General features: G+C 36.0%; 1 pseudogene; it reads right to left on the minus strand.

The window, feature by feature from the left end:
* Window positions 1-2,100: 2,100 nt before the first annotated feature.
* Window positions 2,101-5,516, minus strand: LOC149179262 (putative pre-mRNA-splicing factor ATP-dependent RNA helicase DEAH5 pseudogene; annotated as a pseudogene).
* Window positions 5,517-8,069: the final 2,553 nt, after the last annotated feature.

The following is an 8,069-nucleotide window of genomic DNA, read 5'->3' on the forward strand; positions in this document are numbered from 1 at the left end:
CAAATTTGTGGCCCTTTCTCTTTCAATCTTTTTGAGCATTTATATTATTTATCTAGTCCAAATAATTTATTCAAAATGTTCCCTACAAATTTAGCTTTCCAAAAGTCCATTTCTTTAGCTTTCTAGAACTCAACTTTCAGCTCTTAGAAGTTATCACTATAGCCATTGATTTTATTTCCAAATTCATTATTGATCATTCATATGTGGGTTAATTATTTATCCCATGAGAATTGTGAAAGAGTGTTTCAAATAATTTATATTTGTTTTACCTCCCATCAATATTTGTGTATGAAATCATTGGAAATATGGAGCGTAGAGCCCATGCTAAAGTTTTGGTTATCAAATCAAATAAAATAAATAAATAAAACCAATGAAATCCTTATAAAATAAAATAACAAAATGACACAAAATAAACAAAAATTAAATAATAAATTAATAAAATAATCCACTTTCCCACCACCATATTCCATCCCTCGGCTATCGCATTCTGGCCATCAAATATTGGGTTCTTACCATTGGATATTTTCCATCGAACACTAGACTTCAGCCCATGGTTTTTGGATGAAAGTGATGAGAAACAAAAAATTTCTTGGTAACGCCATATTCTGACCATTGGATTCAACCATTGAGACCTCATCGTCTGACTATCAGATATTGGGAGAATTCAAAAAATATAACGAAAAAAGGAATACCCAATATCCCAATGTCCCAACATCATGAGATCCTGAAATAAAAACAAAATATTACCAACCACTATATTTTCCCCATTGGGTGTTTGATTTTAGCCACTAGGCACTGATTTTCGACCACCAACCACTAGATTCCATCCTGTTAAGTGACCCCTAAAATTGTTGTATGTTAACATAAATAATTTCCATTTTCAGGTTGTATCAAGTAATGGGTCCTGGTCCCCGTATATCCGAAAAATTTTAAACTAATGAGGAATACGAAATTTGAAATCTGATATTTGATAATTTGATATATCAACCACTGAATTCTGCGAACTGGCATTAATAGTTATGGTTAATTCGGTTTTTCCAAATGAAAATTCTTGGAAAAAATAAAATAAAACAAAACAAAAAATAATAAATTTAATAAGAGTAAATATAATTATATCCACATCAGTGTCTATGTAAGCACATTCAGTATAATCATTTTCCAAATGCTTTAGAGGACATATCATCTACCATGTCATCAAAACTTGTCGATTATATGAAAGCTTTCCACGGCCATAATTTTTTATTCCAGACTTGGAATGAGAAAATTTTTATATGGCCAGAAATATCTGAATGATTAGAAGATGATAGTGGCTTCAAAATTTATAAATTATAAATTTAAAAGAATCAAACAAATTTTAACCTACTTAGTGCATTAAAAGTAAACTACACTAGTTTATGACCTATCAAACATAGAAAAAATGGGAAATAAAATATTTGATTTAATGTTTGCTAACAACCATCTAGAGTGAAACAACGGTAAATCTTTTGTATGGAAATAGGTATATCAAAAGGTATGTTGGGCTAAATGCTTGAAGTTGTTTGAAAAAGGCCTCAACATAAAGAAATTGTAAACCCATATTATGAATGTTCATATCCTTCAAATAAGTGACTTAGCTTGTTAGATTGTATTAATCGTTCTAGGCTTGAATTAATGCTACTATTCTCTATCATGTCATCCAACTCCTTCTTGTTCTTCCTGGTAGTAGGGCGTTCAATAAATACTAACCTCTAGCAATTAATGCATCATGAAGTTTAGTGATTTCTAATGCATGACCCATCTAGGCCAAAGTACTAAGAACTGACATTTTTTTTTTACTATCTTTGTAATGAGTTGAACATTTGGATAGTTATTATTGGTACCTCCTCGCACTTATACAAACTATTCAATAATTCGTATGTGCTCAACGATGATCCTCATATTTTCAGCTGTGCCATTTCCATCAGTAAAATAGCTTTTTTAGTCCCAAATAATTCATAAGCCCATGCTCTCACACTCTACATATTGACATACCATTATTTTTGTTTAAAATATTTCATATTCGTTTACTTATACTGAGTGCATAGTAGAACTCATCAATTTAAGATAAAACTACTGAAGCCCTCATTGCATTTTTCCTACTTGTAATCCCATTATTGTGGATACCATACAAACTAAATGAAAGAAGAAACCTGTAGAAATCACCTTCCTAATATTAGTAAATTGATTTACATGACTAATAACATGTAGCTTATACCTATCCATAATGGCCAACAACTGCTTTCTCACATCTTGAGCTCTCATTAAAGAGTGAGATTGCGCAAAATTCTGAAAACACTAGGGACCTGAGAATGTTTTCCTCTTCCATGTCTCATACATGGATAATAATGTTAAATGATCCCCTTTCTTACCTTTTTCGATCAGGTTGATCTTGCTTCTCTTGAGGCATATAAAAGATGTTCTATGTCTGAAGCATAATTATTGTCTTTAAGATCTCATCACTATAGTTGATATCAACACTGGAAAGGAGCCATCTTTGATAAAGGAGGTTCGAGTGAAAATTCAATCATTTTCCTCCCCAACTTGGTTAGAAGGCCTTCCTCATACAAAGCTCCTAAATTTTATAGTTTTTCCATTGTAGATATAGATGCTTGAGGAGGAGGGGGATCCATAAAATCAAAATAGATGAGGTCATTAAGTCTCATGACTTTCATGGTGAGTGTTGTGAGTCCAAGATTAATCCTCTATATTTCTAGCACATTTGAGGGAAGCATCTCATTGCAATATGCACTTTCTATATATAGATGATAACACTTACCAAGACCAATATGACCAGGACAACTATCACATTGCTTAGTAGATGCTTGAGTGATTAGTGTAATGACTAGTGAATCTAAAAAAAGTTTTGGATTGTATACATTCGTCTTAGCAAATATAGGATCAACAACATAGTAGATTCCATCAATGGTTAGAGAAGCTTTTACGATATTAGTGGCCACAACCACTTTTCTTTTACCTAGAGGAACATATAAATTATTGATTTCATTTAACAAGGAAGAGAATTTTATAGAGGTAATATGATGAGTTCAGGACCACTATTTCCAAGTCCTTTCATTTGTTCATATAAAATCTAACATGTAATATAAATTCCCCCCCTATCTCGTTAATAAGAGAACATCACCTTTTAGTTTTGTCAAGTGAATTTGCATGACCATTATCAATGCATCATCCAAATAGACACTCTGTGATTGCTTGGTATATAGTATCTCTACAAGATAAGTCTATCTTGTGATAGTGAATATATAGCAGTTGTTGAAATATCCTATGAATTTCTCAACATCGAGAGTGGTGGAGGTGACAATTAACTAAAGCTTAGGCTTATGCCTAACCAACTGCTTCAGGATCCTTAAAACACATCTATGTGAATTGTCCTCTCATAAGCCTCATCAATCATGAATACTAAATATTAATATAGTTCTTAATCATATAAAATCCCTCGCAAAAGTATACCATCATTCATGTACTTAGTCATAGTCTCTAGCCTAGTGCAATCCTCAAAACAAATGGCATACCCAACCTCATCCCCTAAATGACATCCAAATTACTCTACTACTCTTTTTTTTAAGTACATAGCAAGCAACCCGGATGCCGGTGCATTTACGTTACATTAATGAAGGGTCTACGTCGCGCCGACATCTGGTCCTGTAGGTGGCAGGACAGCACATCCTCCCAAGCTCTCCTGCGGATGAAGATGGATTATAATGAGTACCTGCAAATCAATTGGCATTCGGAATTGAATGCGCAGTTTGTTCGAGACACTTCGCCTGAAGTTCCATTTATGGCTGCCTCGGCTCTCTCTGCTATTATTTACCTTTGGCCTCCCTACATTAGCCTGCCTCAGATTTTGCATCCTTGCAATGCTTCGAAGGTGGCGTTGAATGTCTGGTTCATAACTCGTCACTAGCTCCCTTACACCAACACCTGCTTTGTTTCACCCTGCTCTTCATCTCCTTCAAGCTGCCCTGTTACTTTGACAATGGTGCATCGTCGCGGTAGTTGTCGCCGAGGTGGCAGTCGTGGAGGCCGTGGGCGCTCTCAGCCTGCTCCCCCGCCTGTTATTCCTCTGGCTTCGGCTTCCCCTCCCTTTGACAATCGCAAGCCTTTTCCGCACAACTCTTTTCAAACCACCCATTTCAAGTTTCAAAGTCGCCTCAATCAACCTGTTCTCTCGGCCAGCATCACTGTAATTTTTGCGGAGGAAGAAGCTCGGCCCACTGTTTCGGTGAATACCTCGACAACGCAGTCTCAGGAGGAAAGCGCGCAGCAGGGGGAAGACGTTGGCATTGTGTTCAATTGTGGTGATTTACAGGCTGGAGGAAATTACCCTGATGTCTCCAAGCCTCCAGACGGCAACCTAGAGGAAGTCCCGGCCTCTGTTCACCCGGCGAGTGGTTCTGGTGGCATTCAGCATTTGGAAGCTCTTCTAGGTGGCAGTGGTTTAGTTAATGAGGACACTGTTGATGACTCGTGGATGGGCAATCCATGTCCGGTGGAGAAGGAAGCTCTGGAACATGAAACTGATGCTCTAAGACTCCTGGACCATGTCTAATTCCCTGTTCTTTTCTTTGCTCTTCAGTTAAATGTGCTATGCCTATATGGCTTTTGTCAATGTCTTTTTGTATCAGGACTTTAGTTCTGCTGTTGTTTCAGGTCTTTGGTTCTGCAATTTTGCTCATGGTTATCTGGGCAGTTTAGATAGTATGGTCACAACTTTTCTTCTGTCCTTTTCTGTGGTTTACCAACACGGCCAGTTCTCTTTGTATGGCCTTGGGATTTTGTATCTAGTTAATCCCAACCCTGGGACAGTTTGTATGTACTGCTGGACAGTCTCGGATCTCCTCTAAGGTATCGAACACATTATAACTGTATTTTTACTTTTTATTAATAGAATTAGCCTTTACTTAGAAAAAAAAAGTACATAGCAAGCACTCTATGAGGTTGGGTATTTCCAAACTTACCTCTAGTACTATATCTTTCCTCTAATAAATATTGTGTCACTTGAGTGGTGTTTAAGTAGCCAGTATCCCTAATGAAAACAAAAAATTTGTTATCATTCACCACCTAGACCAATTCCTTCTTCAATTTATAGATAGGAAGGCTCTGCCTCTATCTCTAAATCGAGAGCTTTCACCATTTTATAAATGTTAGTACTTTCACAAAAGAATCCTTCTTCCACTTAGGGATATTATAAGCAAAGAGCCCCACACCTCTCAACTCCTATGTAATATGCTTCTCACCTATCTGTAGAATTGGATCCTCCCATGTTCAACTTATATCCTTGGGAATGGAATCTGACATGCTCCTTTTCTACTATTCTTGAATTTATTGTCAATCCTTTCAAATCCTCAGATCCAAGAACTGGGGTGAGAATAATGAAATGGAACCGTTGTAAGAACCAAAATACCTCTCTCAATTTCAAAACCAATAGCATGGACTGGATTCAAATAGATGACCTCAAGATTCCCAACCACCATATCCATTTTATGGATATGCTTGTTAGAAACCTTGAGCACTACTGAGAAGGGGGGTGAATCAGTAGTGTGATTTATGACCAATTTTTACCCTTTATTAAACTTTCACTAAATTACACTTTTTATTAACAACACATCACAATGTATTAGAAACTAATAGAATATGTATAACCATAACCATATAATAAGCAAAATAATAAAGATATATCATGAGATCAACAATGCATAAACCATAACCATCAAGAGACATAACAACAACACTTTAAAGCAGAATCACACATAGGACACTAGATGTAATGTGGAAACCACAAGGATAAAAAGAACCATTGGGAGATAGTCTTCATCGTTGTCTCGTATATTATGTAAATTATTTTACATCTGATTCACTAGCCATCCCTAGTGTGCAAGCCACCACTTACTAATCATGCGAGCCACTACTTGCTCCATATAATAACCATGAAGAAATTTGTATGCCACCACCAACTGGAAGTCACCACTCCCTTGACTTTGCAGGTCACCACTTGCTGGAACCCACTACTCCTAGTAAGCCTCACCTAGCCACCATTGGGCTCCATCATCAACATAATAAATATGAAAACAAGGTTTGTACAATGTAACTAAAGATTATCCATACAAGACAATGCTACATCGAAACAATTGAAATCTCTGGCCTTACAACACAAATATATCAGTAACATAGACAGGAAACACTCTATATAATGTCCCTCTTTTCCATCAAAATTTGATCCATGTACTCCATACATACTGAAAATAAATATCTAGTTCAACACCATCAAATCTACTCAAAACTTTGTCACAACCATCAAGGTTTGATAATAATAAAAAATTCCTCTAATTTACCTTTGTACAACCTATGAAACTCTTCCATACCCTTCATATCGATCTCTACCTATGTATCACATGTTTTTTCACTGTAGTTGGCCTCCTCATGCACTCTCCCAATCTCTAATCTTTGCCATTAACCTTCGTTTTTGCACATGATTTAGTGTCTCAACCTTTAGCCTCTACCTCAACCTTTTCTATTTATTGTGTGCACAATCTAACCCCACAATGATTTATTTGCTCAACTATTTAACCAACTTGATCCACTATCTCCACTACTCATTTGATCAATGCATTCACACCATAACCACTTATTCAAGATATATATTATTTCAACAAAAGTTTCTATACAAAACCATGAGAGATTAACCTTGTAAACATCTCTAGAATTCACTCGCATGCACATAAAATGCATAAAACAGAGTATAGATAGGGTAACATTGGTCCTACCTTCATGAAAATCATTATTAGGATGGGTAACAGAGGTTTAATAAAGGAATATCATGTTATTAATGTCAGAAATACACTGGTAACCTGCATTACCCTTTGTTCAACTCCAAAACAGAGTCAAAGCAACTCCAACTCCTCCTGAACTTGATCGTCTACACCTACAAACATCTCCCAACATTGAAAAACCTTTTTTGACTCTTCTACATCATTAATATCATAATCATCAAGAGATTATCATGCCAAATACATTTGCATGAAGTTAGGGACATGGAGGCCTAGTTGGCCCAACACCTCTACATATATCAACACATAACTGATAACTCATCTCTAGTTGACCATCAACCATGAGGGCCACCATCGTCGGGTTGACATAAATGATGAAAATATAGTGTTGTGTCCCTATTGACATCAATGTCAGCACTATAATGCAAAAAATGTTGTAATTTGACCACATTGTGTATAAGAATTTATTCAAACACTTGAAGTGCATCATCCTTAATTATGGTGGAAACATATCCAAAAATGATTGAATTCTAGGAAATGACAAATGTTCAAGATTTTTTTGAGAAATTTGCATGCATCTTCAATATCCCATGGAAACCTCAAGTGTAGCATATTACAAAGCTACAATTGGGTATGAACAATCAATAATTGTTATTCAATGTATCCATGGAAATGATCTCTTCACCCAATACATGTGAAATATCATTGATGTATTTAGGTATAGTGTTTACATTGTCTAACCCTTCTTCATTGGTTCTAGTGGTGGCATACCTGAGCGGAAAATTTGTAGTCAACCCACTTGTTATTTCTCCAACTACCAAACCTTGATGCAATGCAAACTTTGGAAATGATGGGGAAAGTTTAATGTGCTCCATAGAAACCATAATCAAAGAAACTTGATATTGAATCCCTGTAAATTTATCATCTTCCATTTGTAGGGGTTGGGCCTATTTTTCTTTTCTGAATTATCATCTTTGAGATATCCATAGTAGCCATGTGTAGTAAGTTACTGAATTCAAATTGACCCCAATGTAACCCATTAAACCCTTGTTAATGCATTGTGAGAGTGTATGATCCCCATCAAATGAAGAAATATAATTAAGTCTTCACAATATGGAAGCTATTAGAAATGAGAAGGAAGTTAAATTTTGTTTCCTTGCAACACATCTAGGGAGGATCACCAAAAGGGGTCGCACACCTAGTTGACCCAAATTTAGGGGCCTAACCTTGATGGACCCAATGATAATTAAACCCAAACCTAATGAG

This window comes from Pinus tabuliformis, chromosome 4_1, assembly GCF_031772625.1.
Source record: "Pinus tabuliformis cultivar Carrire ecotype Pingquan chromosome 4_1, CPIR1, whole genome shotgun sequence".
Classification (NCBI taxonomy): domain Eukaryota; kingdom Viridiplantae; phylum Streptophyta; class Pinopsida; order Pinales; family Pinaceae; genus Pinus; species Pinus tabuliformis.